The sequence below is a fragment of the Martes martes genome, assembly GCF_963455335.1.
Source record: "Martes martes genome assembly, chromosome: 4".
Taxonomy (NCBI): Eukaryota; Metazoa; Chordata; class Mammalia; order Carnivora; family Mustelidae; genus Martes; species Martes martes.
The window spans coordinates 137,466,046-137,485,171 of NC_137891.1; the positions used below are offsets into that span (position 1 = coordinate 137,466,046).

General features: G+C 38.8%; 1 protein-coding gene across 1 annotated transcript in view; it reads right to left on the reverse strand.

Moving 5' to 3' along the window:
- SGIP1 (SH3GL interacting endocytic adaptor 1) overlaps positions 1 to 19,126 on the reverse strand; it is a gene marked incomplete at its 5' end in the record, with an annotated part of 205,115 nt that overhangs the window by 159,996 nt on the left and 25,993 nt on the right. The window lies entirely within an intron of this gene.

Sequence of the window (19,126 nt, forward strand, 5' to 3'; positions counted from 1 at the left end):
CACACACACACACACACACACCCCTGAATTAGTATCACTTTTCTAGATTGCTAAGTAAAGTAGCTCATCAGATACAAATGATTAAACATTTGAGTACTTATTATGCTCAAAGCCTCATTTTACGTAGATAAATAAGACTCTGAAATCTTGCTTACAGGACATAAACAGAACAAGTACACCTGTCCCTGTGATAAAAATTAAATGAAGGTAACACCACCAGTTAAGATAGCCCCATGACCTCTCTCTGTGCACTTCACTTGTGACCATTCTCCCATGTGGTTGGAATCAGAAACCAGGGGGGATGAAGCTAATTAGCTAATTTAAGCATCAGAGTGATAATGGATTAAAAGTAGAGAATGGTTATCAAACCAAAATATGAGTATATTAAAAACAATTGTGCAGGATCAGTCTATGAATGGCAAGTGTCCTTCAAGGGGTTCCTTTGCGTGAAGAGGTCCTTCAATACTTCACCAAATTAATCAAGAAGACTTAAAGGTATGAGTCTGTGCTATAAGCACATGCTATGGGCTGAGAGGAAAAGGAAGTCCAAAAAACAGACCAAGGAAGGCGTTCATGGAGGAATTCATATTTGGAATGGACTTCGAAAAATGGGGAAAGCATTTAATAAGCAAAGATGGGAAGACGGGGGTGGGGACAGCGGCAGCTGGAGCTTTACGTGGGAGAAAACCTACCCAGATGGAGTGTAGCAGTTTGGTAGTTATCCAAGACCTTCAAGTGTGACCCACCCAACTGGCAGTTGCCCTTCTCAAGAACTAAAATGGCACTTTCTCAGCTCTGACTGGAGCTGCACTCTGAGCATCAGGCACAAGCCCGCTGAAGGGGCAGCCCGAGCAGGCAGTAGCTCCACCTCGGGAGGAGGTAAGAGAGAAAATAAGACAATTACTCTTTTTGTCTGGTTTGTTCTGAAGAATAATTACCAGATCCTAAACTTCAGACGATACATGGCTAATGTGAAGGCATATTCTTTCAAGAACACTTTGGCATGCGGCCAGTACCCATCCCTACCTACTCTGGGAAGAGGGATGAGAAAAAAAGGAAAGGACAGGAAGAGAAGAAAAGAGAACCACAAATAGTTTCAAAACATTTAAACAGATGGATTTTTCGAGCCAAACTGGCGGAGATGGGAGAGGCTGTTCCTAGGACGTGTATGAAATGTTGGTGTAGTAATAGAAATAGTGACCGATTCCTTGAGTTCTGACTGTGTTCATTGGATTCATTATCTCCTTCAATCCTTACCACGACCTATACTCTCATCTCCATCTTGTAGATGAGGACACAGACTTGCACAGATTCATAAAACTTCTAAGTGGCTGAACCTAAAAAAGGATGGAACCCAGGTTACTTACTCTAGGCACCCAGACTCCTACCCTACATTGGTTTTATTTTTTTATTTTTTGTGGGTTTTTTTAAACTTTAAAAAAAAAGATTTTATTTATTCATTTGAGAGAGAGAGAGAGAGACAGAGTCAGAAAGACAGAGAGAGCACAAGTGGGGGAGAAGCAGACGCAGGCTCCCTGCTGAGCTGGAAGCCCAACATGGAGCTCCATCACAGGACCCTGAGATCATGACCTGAGCTGAAGGCAAATGCTTAACCATCTGAGCCATGCAGGCGTCCCTCCTAAGAGCACAATGGAATGGGATAAACCACCTAAGTTTAGCAATGGGAAGCTACTTGGTTACAATTATTTCAAATTGCCTACCATAGACAGGTTTTCTCATTCTTCCTCATCACTAGTGATTCCAAAGTGACGGATACTTTATTAGCACCTCTGATTCAAGAAGAAAAATGCTAATGCTAATCCAGTATCTCTTTCCTCTTAACCACGACTTAAAAACATACAGAAGGACTCTATCCCAGGTCCTATCTCCATCTTGTTACTATCAAGTCCCCTATTGTTTCTTTATTTATTTAAGTCCAGTGTAATTAATGTACAGTATTATATAAGTTTCCAGTGTACTGTCACTTCTCATTTTTTTTAACCTCTTGCTGCAATATATAAATAATACTGGTCCACTTTGGCTCTCTGCACCTTCACTTCCGGCTCCAGTGCCTTCCCGCTCCTAGGAAGACAAGTCCTAGAAACAAAATAAGTTCCACATAGTTCCCAGTGTGATTCTAAAACTGTCACTGGCAGGGGAGGCCTGGATCTGTTGGGAGCATGAGTAATGGATAACAAAGGCAAGCTGTGTCTCTAGTTGTCTTTCCAAGATGCCCAGATGACGGGTGGTTTCTATTTGAGCTTTAAATATACAACGCGTATTTTATTCACTTTGAAGTTTATCCGAATCTAACCATGGGCAGAAAATAAAGCCCTTGATGTGATTCTACCATGGAGTACATATGCACCAGCCGTGAATAATTCCATTTATACAGTGTTAGAAATTAAGAGACACTGGCCCACTCTTCTATTTTTAATGGTTGAAAACTGAGGCCCAAAGAGATGGTGTGTTGTGTATAGTGACCCACACTGAACCATGTGCAGGATATCAACACACATGGGTTTGAGAGAATAGATGTTTACTAACTTTGTGCTATAGCTCTGAGGCTTTTGACCATTATTTTTAACTGACTCTTTTCTAAAACAACAGCAAATAGAGGTAAAATTGGGGGTGTGTCTACAAAGAAGTGTAAGACCAACTTGAACATGAGAATGAGAAAGTTGGCCAAATAAAGGAAGATTTTTTTTATTGCTTTTAAAATAGATTTTGTGGGGCACCTGAGTGGCTCAGTGGGTTAAGGCCTCTGTCTTTGGCTCAGGTCATGATCCCAGGGTCCTGGGATCGAGCCCCACATTGGGTTCTCTGCTCAGCAGGGAGCCTGCTTCCTCCTTTCTCTCTGCCTGTCTCTCTGCCTACTTGTGATCTGTGTCTGTCAAATAAATAAATAAAATCTTTTTAAAAAATAAAATAAAATAGACTTTGTTTTCTTCATTTTATTTATTAATTTTTTTAAGTAGGCTTCACGCCCAATATGGGGCTTGAACACATGACCCTGAGATCAAAAGCCATATTCTCTACCAACTGAGCCAGCCAGGCACCCAAAATAGGATGCTTTAAATGCACATTTTTAACTCGAAGGGGCTCAGAACATGCCATGCCAAAATATTTTGCTTTGGCATATCAATTATTTTGAGTTGAAGGCACTTGAGAAACAACAGATGTAGGAAGTTGTCTCTGAACTCTCCCTTTCTACCTAAAAGCAAGTCATAAAATTTCCCATGAGAATAGTGCCCTCCCTGAACTAGGAAGAGAAGAATATTCTTATCACCACAGAATGAGAGTCAATGCCAAAAGGGACCTGTGCAAACAAACCTACTCAGATAACCCTGATCTTCCATCAGTTTCCCCCATAAGCTTCTCCGTCATTGTTCCACAATTTACAGCCCCAGCTCAAGCTGTTTTGTCTTATCTCATGCCCACAACTTATTCAACTTCTAGTGTAAAAAGATGTATAAGCCTTTGAGCCTAACAGCTTCTTCAGGTTTTCATTTTCATTCTGAAGACCCCTTTGTGCATATAAAATATTAAATAAATTTTCTTGCTGTTCTCTTATTAATCTGTCTGATGTCAGTTTAGTTCTCTGCCACAGAACCAAGGGGCTAGAAAGAAGTTTTTCCTCCTTTCCAGACTATAGTTAGTTCTGTAGACTATTGTATCACAATCAATCTTATGGCAAATTCACACATGACCAAGTAGAAGCCCTCTCATCCTCTTCACAAGAATGCCCTAAATTCCTGGAAAGTCTTTCACTCTTATCCCCATGAACTCCATATAGACACCAGCCTTCCAAGCAGAAGGTCGAAAATCACACATCATGTGATCAAACTACAATGTACCTTCCAAGTACTCTGTACGTGACAATTCTATCAGTGTTTCTGTCCAAAGACATCTTCATGGAAAGCTCTATGGCTCTTAAAGCACATGTTTGCCCACATTTTGACAAAGTATAAGGTTCAATCTATTTTAGAATGGAAGGACATTTAAAACTAATCAACTTATTCCATGGCTTCATGAAAGAAAATATTTTAATACCCCAAAGATCAGAAGGACATAATATTCAGCTAAAGTTACTGAACAAGGGCACTTGGCAACATTAAATAAAACACACACACAACCCTGTCTTAATTTTGAGCACTTCATTATGGACCAGGAGCCATTGACAGACTGGCATTTGAAAACCAGAGCTATCTGCACTGGGAGCCACTGAACGTTCTAAGAAAGGAAGTAACAAGAAGAGATTTGTTAAAGAAAGACATGTCTGATGACAATGACTATGGATTGAGGAGCAAATGGGCAGATTGATAACTTCCCATGTGCTGCATATAAAGAAAACCATACTCTCCTTCCCTTTAAAGGATTAAAAACAATTTAATTATTTTCATGGATGTATACTACATGTATCTAGTTAAGGACTGAGAATGTATATGATATCAAATTATATTAGGTGATGAGTAAAATGTGGCAAACAAGTGGAGATGAGGAAGGGGAGGAAGGGGAAAGGAGAGAGGATGGATAGGACTGGGAAGTGTGGGGAGACCACATCAGAAACTGGACAGCCATTTGCCAAACCAGTTTCCTCTTCTTCCTGGACACATAACTATGGTACATTTCCAAGAGTCCCTTGCAATTAGGTGTGCCATTTGACACAATGGAACTTGAGTGGAAGTGACACTGGGCACTCATAAGCTGAGAGAGCAAAAAAATGGATGTGCCTCTTTCCACTCAGTTTCCCCACTGCCAGCTGAATACAGAGAACTCTGAGGCTTAGCAATGGACAAAGACAGAAGGTGGAAAGAACCTGGGTCTCTGAGAGAATGCAAGGGAGGCTTCTTGCCTACCAGGAATACCTGCCCTGGACTGTTACGTAAATGAGAAGACAAACAAATTTGCTGGTGTGAAACCACTACAGTGTTTGAATTTGTTGCATCAGCCGGCATTACCCTAAAAACATGGCATCTAATTCTCATGCCTAGACTTTAAAGAAAAATAATAGCTTTATTGAGATACAATTTATATACCCTACATCTACAATTCACTAAATTGAAGCAATCACTGGCATCGAATTCTGGAACATTTTGGTCACTCTGCAAAGAAACTCATTAGCAGTCTCTCCCCCTTTCTCCCCTACCTCCCCCAGCCATAGACAACCACTAATCCTTTTTTTGGTCTTAGTAGATTGCTTATTCCAGATCTTTCCTATAAAAAGAATAATACAATATATGGTCTTTTGTGACCAGCTCTTTTCAATTGGCACATTTTCAAGGTGATTCATGTAGTATGTATTTCATTCCTTTTTATTGCTGAATAGTATTCCATTGTATGGATATGCCATATCGTACTTGTCAATGACTCATGCCCAATCTTTTATTATCTCCACTGTAGACTCTTTAAAATATTTTATTACCATAATAAAGAGGAGATTCATTTATCCACAGAAGACACAAACACATTTAAATTCTTGTAGGTCGGTTAACAACTATCGACATTTTACAAAAAAATTATTTGATTTAAAATCACTCAGACAATTTGAAACTCCCTTCAGAGTAGTAAGTCCCCAAGAATGAAAAAAAAAAAAAAGAGGAAAGCATAGTTTCATACCTTTTCACTCAAGAATTTTAAGCAAAAAAAAAAAAAAAATGTCTTTTAAGCAAACAATCTGGCAGCAGGCTCCATAAGGAAGTATCTTGAGGAGGAACCCAAGGAACTAAATCTAATGTCAACACAAAGCAATTAAGTAGAAATTAGGTATTGCTGGGTCAGGGAAAAAACTTCATTAAAGGAATCAAGTCTCAGTGTTTTTCTAAAGATAAATCCTAGCTAGTCTAAAAATCATTAAATCTTAATGACAGAGTCAATTTGTTGGTGGTGTTTACAAATGAAATATTAACATATTTCTGTAGCCTGGAAATTTAGAACCATGATTGCCTTTCCATATTAGAGAAGTTAAATTTCTGAGAATATTAACAAGGCAAGAGTAAAACACTGCAAGAAAGGAAAAGGGCTCTTTCTGTATTTGCTCTCTTTTGGTCATCAGGAGGACAATCACAAAGAAAGAACTGACTTCATCCATTGGATTAGTTTGAGAGACACTCAAGCACCCCTTATTCCCAGGACACAGTGGTGGAGCCAAGAATATAAAGATATAGAGACATTCGTTTGGTAGTTATAACAGAATATGCTAAGACCTGTAACAAAGTCATGGGTAAAAGGGAAACTTGGAGAGAATAGCTAATTCTAACTGAGCTCCTTGTCTTGAAGGAAAACACATTGTGTCGAGTCTTTAAGGATGAGCACATTTGCTATGGGAGAAGGAAAGCAAGGAAATTCTGGACAGTGGTAACACGATGCACAGAGATCTGGAGTCATGGAAGGGCATGGCAGGTTTAGAAAAAAGGGCGTCATGCAAGAAAGAACTACAGAGAATAGAAAAGTGGGTTGAAAACAATTTGGGATCAGTCTATAAAGGGACATATATGGCAAGCTTATGTGTTTAGATTTTATTCTTTAACCAGCAGAGAATTAGCAGATTTTTTTTAAGGAGAAAGAGGTACATGGCTGGACTATTTAAAAAATTTTACTGTCAGGGCGCCTGGGTGGCTCGGTTGGTTAGGCAACTGCCTTCAGCTCAGGTCATGATCCTGGAGTCCTATGATCGAGTCCTGCATCAGGCTCTCTGCTCAGCAGGGAGTATGCTTCTCCCTCTGACCCTCCCCTTCTCGTGCTCTCTCTCTCTCTCTCTCATTCTCTCTCTCTCTCAAATAAACAAAATCTTTTAAAAAATTTTGTTGTAAAAGCAAATACAAAAGAATAGTATAAAAATTACCATACCTATATCAGCCACTCAACAATTATCAAGATTTTATCACTTTTCCTCATTATATTTAAATGAAGGACTTTAAAGCAAACCTCTCACCTGATCTCTTTCCACCCTGAAACTCTACATATGAATATGTTTTTATCTAACCATGACACATTTTTTACATCTAACTAAATTAGTAATATTATATTGATGTCTTTTAACCAATTGTGGATTGAAATGTTCTCAATTATCCCATAAATACATTTTTTACAGTAGATTTACTCAAATGAGGATCCCAATTAATTTCCTGTGTTGCATTAAGTTGTAATGATTCTTAAAAATCCTAAGTTAGAGCTCTTCCTACTCATCTCTCCCTCTTTTATTTTTTATTATATTAGTCACCATATAGTACATCACTAGCTTTTGATGTAGTGTTCCATGATTCATTATTTGCATATAATATCCAGTGCTCATTGCAACACGTTCCCCTCTTAATACCCATCACTGGGCTAACCCATCCACCCACAGACTGTTTCCTAGAGTCCATAGTCCCTCATGCTTCCTCTCCCCCTCTGATTTCCCTCTCTTCAGTTTTCCTTTCCTTCCCTTAATGTCCTCTGTGCTATTCCTTATGTTCCACATATGAGTGAAACCATGATAATTGTCATTCCCTGCTTTACTTATTTCACTTAGCATAACCCCCACCAGTTCCATCCATGTCAATGCAAATGGTTGGTATTCGTTCTTTCTGATGGCTGAGTAAATATTCCATTGTATATAGATACCACATCTTCTTTATCCATTCATCTGTTGAAGGGCATCTCAGCTACTTCCACAGTTTGGATATTGTGGAAATTGCTGCTATGAACATTGGGGTGCATGTGGCCCTTCTCTTTGGGGTAAATACCCAGTAGTGCAATTGCTGGGTCATAGAGTAGCTCTATGTTTCACTTTTTGAGGAAACTCCATACTGTTTTCCAAAGTAGCTGTACCAACTTGCATTCCCACTAATAGTATAAGAGGGTTCCCCTTTCTCCACATCCTGTCCTACACTTGTTGTTTCCTGCCTTAATTTTTGCCATTCTAACTGGTATAAAGTGGTATCTCAGTGTGATTTTGATTTGAATTTCCCTGATGGCTAATGCTGTTGAACATTTTTTCATGTGTGTGTTAGCCGCTTGTATGTCTTCTTTGGAGAAGTGTCTGTTCATGTCTTCTGCCCATTTTTTGACTTGATTATTTGTTTTTTGGGGTGTTGAGTTTGCTCTGATTCATGTGACAAGAAGTCTTTATAGATTTTGAATACCAGCCCTTTATCTGCAATTTTACTTGCAAATATCTTCTCCCATTCTGTCAGTTGTCTTTTGGTTTTGTTAACTGTTTTCTTTGCTGTGCAAAAGCTTTTGATCTTGATGAAGTCCCAAAAGTTCATTTTTGCTTTTGTTTCCCTTGCCTTTGGAGACAAGTCATGAAAGAAGTTGCTGTGGCCAATGTAGTAGAGGTTCCTGTCTATGTCCTCCTCTAGGATTTTGGTGAATTCCTGTCTCACACTGAGGTCTTTCATCCATTTTGAGTTTATCTTTGTATGTGGTGTAAGAAAATGGTCGAGTTTCATTCCTCTGTATGTAGCTGTCCAATTTTCCCAGAACCATTTATTGAAGGATTTTTCCACTGGATATTTTTTCCTGATTTGTTAAAGATTTGTTGACCATATATTTGAGGGTCCAGTTCTGGAGATTCTATTCTGTTCCATTGATCTTTGTGTCTGTTTTTGTGCCAAAACTATGCTGTCTTGGTGATCACAGCTTTGTAATATAGCATGAAATCAGGCAACGTGATGCCCCCAGCTTTGTTTTTCTTTTTCAACATTTCTGTGGTGATTTGGGGTCTTTTCTGGTTCCATACAAATTTTAGGATTGTTTGTTCCAGTTCTTTGAAAAATGGCAGTGATACTTTAATAGGGATGATGATGAAAGTGTAGATTGCTCTGGGCAGCATAGACATTTTAACAATTTGTGTTCTTCCAGTCCACGAGCATGAAATGTTTTTCCATCTTTTTGTGTCTTCCTCAATTTCTTTAATAAATGTTCTGTAGTTTCTGGAGTATAGATATTTTACCTCTTTGGTTAGGTTTATTCCTAGGTATCTTATGGTTTTTGGTGCTATCCCCAAATTTCTCTTTCCACAGTTACATTGTTAGTGTACAGAAAAGCAAGAGATTTCTGTGCATTGATTTTGTATCCTGCCACATTATTGAATTGCTGTAGGAGTTCTAGTAATTTGGGGTGGAGTCTTTTGGGTTTTCCACATAAAGTATCATGTCATCTGTGATGAGACAGAGTTTGACTTCTTCTTTGTCAGTCTGAATACCTTTTGTTTCTTTTTGTTGTCTGATCGCTGAGACTAAGACTTTTAGTACAATGTTGAATAACAGTGGTGAGTGTGGGCATCCACGTTGTGTTCCTAATCATAAGGGAAAAGTTCTCAGCTTTTCCCCATTGCGAATGATATTCACTGTTGGCTTTTCATAGATGGTTTTTACAAAATTGAGGAATGTTGCCTCTATCCCTACATTCTGAAGAGTTTTAATCAAAAAACGATGCTATATTTTGTCAAACGCTTTTTCTGCATCAGTTGAGAGGATCATATGGTTCTTGTCTTTTCTTTTATTAATGTGTTTTCTCACACTGATTGATTTGCAGATGTGGAACCATGCTTGCGTCCCAGGAATTAATCCCACCTGGTCATGATGGATAATCCTTTTAATGTATTGTTGGATTCTATTGGCTAGGACCTTGTTGAATATCTTGGCATCCATATTTATCAGGGATATTGGTCTTTAATTCTCCTTTTTGATGGGTTTTTTGCTTGGTTTGGGGATCAAGGTAATGATGGCCTCATAGAATGAGTTTGGAAGCTTTCCTTCTGTTTCTATTTTTTAGAAACAGCTTCAGAAGGATAGGTATTATTTCTTCTTTTTTCATCTCTCTCTCTTTTATTCCCATACTATTGACTTACTAAAGAAATTTGGGGGGTGCCTGGGTTGCTCAGTTGGTTAAGCCACTGCCTTCAGCTCAGGTCATGATCCTGGCGTCCTGGGATCGAATCCCACATCAGGCTCCCAGCTCTGCAAGGAGTCTGCTTCTCCCTCTGACCTTCTCCCCTTTCATGCTCTCTTTCACTTTCTCTCTCTCTCTCTCTCAAATAAATAAATAAAATTAAAAAAAAAAAGAAATTTGGTATAATGTCCTGGCATCTGTCCCACATATTGCATTTATTATTTGCTTCTTTGTTGATATAATTTAACTTTTCTTACATTTTTCCTGTTTCCTACAATGGGTAGTTTACTCTTAAGGGCCTAAGGATTCAGCTTCAATTTTTAAGACAAGAGTACTTCATAGATTGTATTCTATACTTTAGATTGCATTCCTTTGAGAAGCACTTAATATCTGGTTGCTGCACTCACAGGGATGCTCAGATAGATGATCAGATTTGCTTCCAAGATGACTTTCCCAGTACTGTGTGAAGGATGGACTAAGGTGAAAGCACTTTGGTAACAGGCAAATCAGGCATCACAGCACTACAGGAGCAAAGAAGTGAATGTGATCTAAGTCAGGAACAATAGATAAACAAAGGAAATGTCATATTCAAGAAATAACTCTGGAGTAGAATTATTGGAAGATTGGAAATATACTCCAAGTTTAAATGGGAGATAAGAGTTGGAGCATGTGAACAGTGGTGAGGACAAAATAATATAAACTCTGTGACAGCAGACATATGTATGTTGCCTGATACTGAACCCTTCATGCTTATCATGGTGCTTGGCCTGCAGTAGGTATTCGATAAATACTTGTTAAATGCATGTATGAATGGATGGGTGGACAGATGGGTGGAAAGGTGGTGCATAAGTTTCAAAAACAGAAGACTAATTAGGTGATTACACCACTACTAATAGCTGGGGAGAAAATTTGAAACATCCATCAAATTTGACTTTCCTTCAGGATATTTCTCTGTTGATCATTTGTAACTCAGGAAAATGTTTGACACTGTATGTTTCAAATTATATAGCCCAGGGACATAAAGAAATACCTAAATAAATATAAATGTATTCCTTGGAATATGTATCTGGATTACGGAAATGTAAGGATGAACCTTTAATTTTTTTTTTTAGCCTCAAATAATACAGAATTTTCAGAAAGTTCCCAGGATGGTAATAATGTGAGAATTCAGACAGTCCACTGGGTAGCATTTCACATGGTAAAGTCAGGAGCATTAAAACTAATTACAAATTTTCAAAGCCAGAATCTGTTTTTTTGAAAAGATCCATAAAATTAACAAGGCTTTAGCCAGGTTAACTAAGAGAAGAAGAGGTGATGATACAAAATCACAAATATAAAAAATGAAAGCAGGGACATTACCACAGATCCCATTACATTCAAAGGATAATAAAGGAATATTGAGTCAAATAATTGGATAATCTATATGAAATTTACCAATTCTTTAAAAGGCATAATCTATCCAAACTTGCACAAAAATAAATACAAAATCTGAAAATCCCTGTCTCTATTAAAGAAGTTGAAAACATGATTAACAGCCTTTCAAAACAGCGTCAGGTTCAGATGTGTTCACTGGTGAATTCTCCTAAACCTTTATGGAAGAAATTATACCAATTCTATACAATGTCTTCCAGAACAAAGAAGTTGGGGGAATATTTTCTAACTCAGTTTACAAGGCCAGCATTACAGTATTACCAAAACCAAAGACATTACATGAAAAGAAAACTAAAGACCAATCTCTCTCATGAATACAGATGCAACAATCCTTAATAATATATTAACAAGTTGAATCCCACAACATATACAAAGAATTAAACACCACAATGAAGTCTGATTTACCCCAGGCATGCAAGGTTGGTTCAGCATTAAAAAAATCAATGTAATCACATCAACAGGTAAAAAAGAAGTATCACATGATCATATAAGTAGATGAAGAAAAATATTTGACAAAAGCCCACAGCCATTGATGGTAAAACTCTCAGCAAACTAAGAGCAGAACTTGATGAAGAACTCCTACACAAAATCCCTAGAGCCAACATCAGACTTATTGATGAGATACTCAAAGCTTTCCCACTAAGATCAGTAACAAGACAAGTATGTCCTCTGTCATTACTGTTTTTGCATTCTGATTCAAACAGTTTGGATAATTTCCTATCCCTGATTTAATCACTGGGGTTATTTTATTTTCTGATTGGCTGGGTCTTTGCCATACGCCTTTTGCCATGTAGAGGAATGGCTAGATCCCAAAAGAAATTTTGGATACTACTACTCTAAAAAGGGCAAACACATTAAGGATGGTAAAAACAGTAAAACATGCTCTGGTTTGTACTATGCTTTTGCAGTTATCCTATTGTCATTACTATCTCCACTTCATAAATAAAAAACTGAAACCCACTGAGGGGTGTGGTTAGGCCAAAAACTCTGTTCTCCTCTTCCTCAGCTCGGTGTTCTTCCACTGGACTAGGTCATTCTGCATATTAGGAAATCCATTATTCCAAAAATGAATGAAAGAATTCCTCCCCTAGAAAAAGTGTACCTTTTTTTTTTTTTTTTTTTTTTGCTGGCTAAAAGAAATGATTTTGCAGTAAAATATAAAAGTTCCTCTTTCCAAATTATCAGTTGTCATCCCAAATGTTTCTGAAATAAAAATGCTGAATGGAGTAAGAATCATCTCCTAGGAAAGTTGATGGCCCTAAAGGACAGCACTTGCTTATTATTCATACTGATCTTAAAAAGATTCCATGATTCAAAGAGCAAAGTAGCTAGCAGAGTGCGCTAAGGTGTGTCGCTTACCATCAGAGAAATCACCCGTGTGCCCTTCCAAAGATAAGATTTACATAGTTACTGGTTTAAATTTCAATATATTCTAGCTGAATGGTAAATTTCCCCCTAATAAAAGGAATACATTAGAATGAATATGTCTTTCACTCAGAGTAATGAGTGGTCTGTGTTGAACCTCACTGAAACCATAATAGTTTACTTGAATAAGATTTGCTTTTTAATAAAATGAGCTGGCAAATGGAAAGGAGATGAATATTTAAAATTCAGACTAGACTATTCTTTTTTGGCACCTCTTGCTCTTGGCTTCCTCCTAGAAGCACAAAATGGCAGAATTAATAAAGGTTTTCCTGACAAACTAGATTTTAAATTCCACAGGAGCAAAGACCATTCCTAATGTACTCACTGCCTGGCGGCCGCACAGAGACTACCATAGGGGAGGTACATAAATGAGTAAGCAAATGATTTATGTGACTTTCTTAGAGGGATGAGAGCCTTCCAGCTTTTGGATTTCACTGTGATACACTTTGTTTTCTAGAACTCTAAGTCCAAATTTCAGAAAGTCCTTCCTACAATAACCCCAATTTTAGAAATCTCTCCCTCTCCAGAACTCTCTTGTTTTTTCTGCGCATACCTCCTCACTTGGAATTTATTTACCACTTGTCATTTTCATGTATATATTTTATTTTCCTCCATTAAATTACAAGTTTCTTGAAACCTAAGTTTATCCTCTCTACTTCCCCTACAACTTAATTCAGCCCTCAAATTCATAAGTTTGAATTTCCACTTGCTTCTGATAACCTAGACAGTTTTTGGAAAGATACACTCAAAGGAAATATGCTACAATGTTTAAATGTAAATAAAAACCAGGCCACAGTAAATAAGGGTCCATGTAAATAAAAGGAAAGGATAAAATTTTTTGGAGTTAATGAGATATTTAAACTTGGGCCAGAAATTTGGTTCTGCGAAGGGGGACAACTTATTACATGTCAGTAGTTATGCAGTGGCAAAAACCGCTCCCCCCTGAAATTAAACCCATAGAGAAATTTATCAGAGGCTGTTGTGGAAGAAAGCAAATGGGCATCGGAGTCAGGTGGTCCTGGTTTCCTATCACATTTTCTGCCCTTTCCTAATTGTGTAACTTGGGCACAAGGCATTTAACCTTTCCCTATCTCAGTTTCTTCATTTTGGAAAATGAGGACTTTGGTAACTATAAACCCCACAGAATCATTACAAGGACTGTTACTGTTAAGTCAGTTTCTTTTCTTCTTCGCCCTCCTCCTTCCTTCTCTTCCTCCTTCTCTTCCTTTCTTCTCTTTCTCCTTCTCCTCTTCTTCATCATATCTATGGTAGTAGGAGTAGGAGTAGTCCTTACTACCGCATGCTTACTCTACCAGGTCATATGCCAAGGGCTCCATGTGTCATGTCTCATTTCCCTCTCATTCTGTCCTTGTGAGGGAAGTGACTAAAGTAGCAAGATGAGGCACCTGGCCTAAGGTCCCACAGCTAGCAGACGGTGTGACTGTCCGTGGGCACTCGATCAAAGTTAATTCTCTTCTCCTCCTTGCATGGCCTGGTGCACATCGCCCACCACCACATTTTCACAGAAATAATAACCAGTAGGCTGATTTCCTACATGTGTCATTTCCTCAGGATTATGGGGCATCTTTGGACCCTATTAGGACGAATGTAAAGAGGAAATGTCAGATGACACAGAAATCTCAAGTCTCCCAAGAATTCCACTATATAATCTTTGCATCTCTTTTGCATGGTTCCGTGCCTTAGTTTAGATCAGTCAGATCAAACCCCAGCTTTCTCAGACTCTGCAGAGCTGAATTTTCCCTAGTTGCTGGACACAGAGACATATCGCCCATCCAGCCTCACCCCTTCACTCTCTGAAAGGGGTCAAATGCATTTACCACGTAAGTGAGATCCAGGGAGTCTAAGAACTGAGATTGAAGAAGCCCAAGTTCAAGTTCAGACATGCCACTCATTAACCACAGGACCCCGGGAGGGTCACTCTGAAACCCGACTGTCACTACTGATAGACTGAATAAAGTGGACAAGCTTAGTAGTTGTCTAATTGCTTTTTTCGAGACCTGTCTCAGGGACTGAGACTCCGGGGAAGAAGATTGAGGTATTTTCGGTCCCTAACTTAAATCTGGGAGCCTCCAGTTTTATTGATTTTTATTTACTGGGTGTTGGCTTTCACTTGGTTTAAAAAAGAGCTTCTGACTCATTGAAGTAGATTTTTTTCTTTTTTGAAGTAGACGACTGTTAATGGTCCTGGTTCAACGATCTCCAAGTGCTCTTCCATCCCAGGAAGTACTGACGGCCTTGTGGGAGCTTGGTGTTACAATTTGTTACTAGCCAGAGGCTAGTTAAGAGAAGTTACGGGACAGACTTTCTTCCTTCTCTTGGCTAACTTCTGAAAATATACTTCAAATCACCGTCCTTCTCTGAAACTAGCATAGATGGCCACAGAAAGGCATTGGTTGCAAGTGAGACCAGATGAACTGGGAAATGATTTACTGTTTTCAGCAAATTAGCTGGAGGAAAAAAAGAACCCTTTCTCCCCTTTAACACTGTGGGGAGGAAGTAAACAAAACATTCCATCCGATGGGATTCAGAATTTCCCAGATGCTAAGCCAGTGGGCCCACTGGAGAGCTCTAAATCACTAGGAATTTCCCAAAGCATCCTCAAAGCACAGAATAATCTCGTGTGAAAGAAACAGGGACAGCGTGAACTGCCCTCCGGGCTTGTAGTCAGAGGATCTGGTTGTGGTCTTTTCTATGGGTCTCCTTGTTTGGAATTGAGCAAGTCACTTTCCTGGCTGGTCTTGGTTTCCAAATCTGTTAAAGGAAGATTCTGGACTAGATATGGGTTATTAAAGTCCCTTCTTGCTCTAACACACTGTGTTCTTCCAAATAACCCAGGAGTCAGCTAAATGAACAGCCCTGCGACCTCTGGACTATGTATCACCTCTCAGGATTGAAGAGAAATACCTCAAACCCCAACCCCATAGACCGTAATACACCTACTGAGCCTCCCCTTGGTACCTCCAAAGTTTACTGGGAGGGTTAGGTTCTTCCTAGGCATATCTTATTCAGACTGTCTATTTACACTGAGTTCTTGATGCTGTTTTTCTTTCCATGGCTGATTTTTATATTTCTTTGTATTTTATGTTGATGTTTCAGAACAATGCCTTTTTTTCAATCACCCCTTAAATATCACATATTAAAGAGGACTGGGTAATAGACTTTAATAACAATGAATAGGGAATAACCAAGAAAGGGTTACATTACAGGAAAGTAGGTCACTTAAAACTGAATTTTTTAAGTGTTTCTATTCTTAAAAGCCACATGTCATGATTGTTACCGAGAACCTTCCACCTGGCAATTCTCTTTATTTCCATCAGCCCCTCACTCCTTGCTCACTCCCCTCCTTTCCATGACCCCTCCAGGGAAATTCCTAGATACTTCAGATTTGTCCAAGTTCATTTTGTAGAGGAATTCACCTCTCTCTCTTTTCTAATGATGCTCTTTTGCCCTGCCCTGGGGCTAAGTGTTCCACATCTAAAAAGGGTCAGCACATCGTTTCTGATTGATCTCTGTGCTTCAGTTTCTTTATCTGGAAAATGAGAAAAATTGCATTTCTGTGGGTAATTGTGAGGCTTCAGTTAGACGATGCCCACTTTGTACCTACCCCAAAGAGTGCCTGGTATGTAGGAAGTCCTCAATTAATGTTAGCTATTATTAGCTACTTGTATTTGCTATACTGCATAATCTTGTTTGGAGGATTAGCGACAAAGCATAATACAGGGCTTGTCTCATGGAAGGCATATAAAAACATGTAAATATGTTAATACTAACAGAAGGCCTGCTTTATATGAAGCACTCTTTTATTTATGTACATTTTATATACAGGACAACCAAAAGAGGGATGCTTTTCTTAGCCTCATTTCCCAGATGAGGAACGTGAAACACAAAGAGGTTACCTAACTTGCCTCAGGTCATACAGCTACTTAATAAAAAACTAAGGCATAAACTCAAGCAACTGGGTTTTATAAGCTGTGTTTTTACCCGCCATGTTGCTCTGCCTATTTTTTTTTTTTTAAGTAGTGGCATTCACTAATAAATGAGGAGAGAATCTTCTTCACTCAATGCATTTTCTAACTATGGCAATTTAAAACAAGAAACAAATTCTCCCAACATACTTTTAACAAATTTTTAATTTAAATCCTAGTTAGTTAATATACTGTGTGATATTGGCTCAAGAGTAGAATTCAGTGGTTCATCACTTACATACAACACCCAGTGTTCATCATAACAAATGTGCTACTTAATGCCCATTACCCATCTAACCACCCCCCACCCACTTCTCTATCGTTAAGAGTCTCTTATAGCTTGTTTCCTTCTCTCCTTTTTCATTTTCCTCCCCTTCCTTTATGTTCATGGTTTCTGTCTTAAGTTCCACATATGAGTGACATCATATAGCATTTGCCTTTCTCTGACTGAATTATTTAATTTAGGATAATACACTCTAGCTCCATCCATGTCACTGCAAATGGCAAGATTTCATTCTTTTTGATGGCTGAGTAGTATTCCATTATATATATTTATAAATAAATACATATTTATACACACACACACACACACACATCTTCTTTACCATTCATTCATTGATGGACATTTGGACTTTCTCCATAGTTCGACTATTGATAATGGTGCTATAAACATAGGGGTAATTGTACCCCTTTGAATCTGTACTTTGGTATCCTTTGGATAAACAGCTAGTAGTGTAATTGCTGAATCATAGAGTAGTTCTATTTTTAACTTTTTTAAAAACCTCCAAACTGTTCTCCAGAGTGGCCGCACCAGTTTGCATTCCCACCAACAGGGCATGAGGGTTCCCCTTCCCCCATATCCTCGCCAACACTTGCTGTGTCTTCTGTTGTTGATTTTATCTATTCTGAAAGACTTAACATACTTAAAAAAAAAAAAAAAGTAGTTTTTGGTAGTTCACTAGGTCTTCCAGGAATGTTTTCAAGAAGTGTGGTTGCTTTTTAATTGCCTTCTGTAGCATTCATCCTGTGTCTAAGCTATGAGAGAAGAAGCTACGCTGGACAAAGCTGGTACAACCATGAGATCTCAACACCTGTATCAAGAAAGCATTGAACTTCGGAGTTCCCTCTGTTTGTTTAAGTGTATGAGACTCAGAGACGACCTTATTAATGGAACTAACGGAACTCACGAATATGAGGGTGGACCCAAAAACGTTTAGTATACAACAAAACCAATCTGGTACTACTTTCATGGTCACACAATTGTTCCTGTCCTGCGTTATAATTAAGCAACGGGATCAGCTACCCACTAAAATCCAGCAGTCAAATTATTTTTCTAAAATCAAACCAAACTTTTTATGTGGCAGCTTTGCGGACAAGTACTCCAGTGAAGGAAAAGAGAGGGTTTGGGGCTCCAGATGGGGGTTGCAGATCTGTGGCGAGATTGTTTATTGCCCTTCTGGAAGGAAGGCTTTTTATTGGGGCATTTGTGTGAGTAGACGCTAGATTGGTTGCAAACCCAGGACCCATTCCTTCTCTCCGCAGTTATAATGCATTTCTATTTTCTAACATAACCTGGGCTTTTTTGCAGAGATCTACTCGTATATACATATGTTTCAAAGGGCGCTAACTCCCTTCTCCCGGTCTCTAGCAAGTGGACCCTGATTATGCTGATTAGGTTAAGCCAATCATTGTCATCTCACTCCCTTGTTTAAATCACTGAATCCAGTATAGACCCGTATGGATACAGACCTGTGATACAAAATGTTAGACAATATCCTGGGGGCTTCTGGGAAATGTATCTGGGTTCTAAAAGGAAACACTGTAGAGACAGCCCCTTTCTGCCTCTGGACACTGTTTAATCTCAAGGTAATGCCTGTAACGGATAGGGGCATTTTGTGTGCTAAGGATCACACAACAGACAGAAGAAAGCCTGGATCTTCCATGATACTCTAGAGTCATGAACTCTACTGCTCATAGTGCCTGTTTTTGGTTCCATCTGCCCTTTCAGTTGTGTGAGATAATAAATCTCTTCATTGTTTAAGGCGGTTGGAGTTAGGCTTTGCTCTTGTTTGACGCCCTGTGCGTTCTCCGCCATAACGTGCATATGTCATGTTATGTGACACACATGTGTCAGTACATGTATGGGGCACATAATGAAAGCCAGACTGCTTTTAGGGAAAGGTGGTAGCTCCCCTAAGCCAAGATAAAACAGAAGTTCAGGATTCTCCCAACACCTGAACAATGGCAAACCTGTCAGCCTACTGCCCAGTGTGGTTCATAGACCAGCAGGCGCCAGCCTTATCTGTGAGGTTACTTGAAAGGCAGAATCTCAAGCCCCAACCCTGACTACTTCATCAGAACATGAATTTTAACAAGATTGGTCGGTGTTTCCTCTACACATTCAG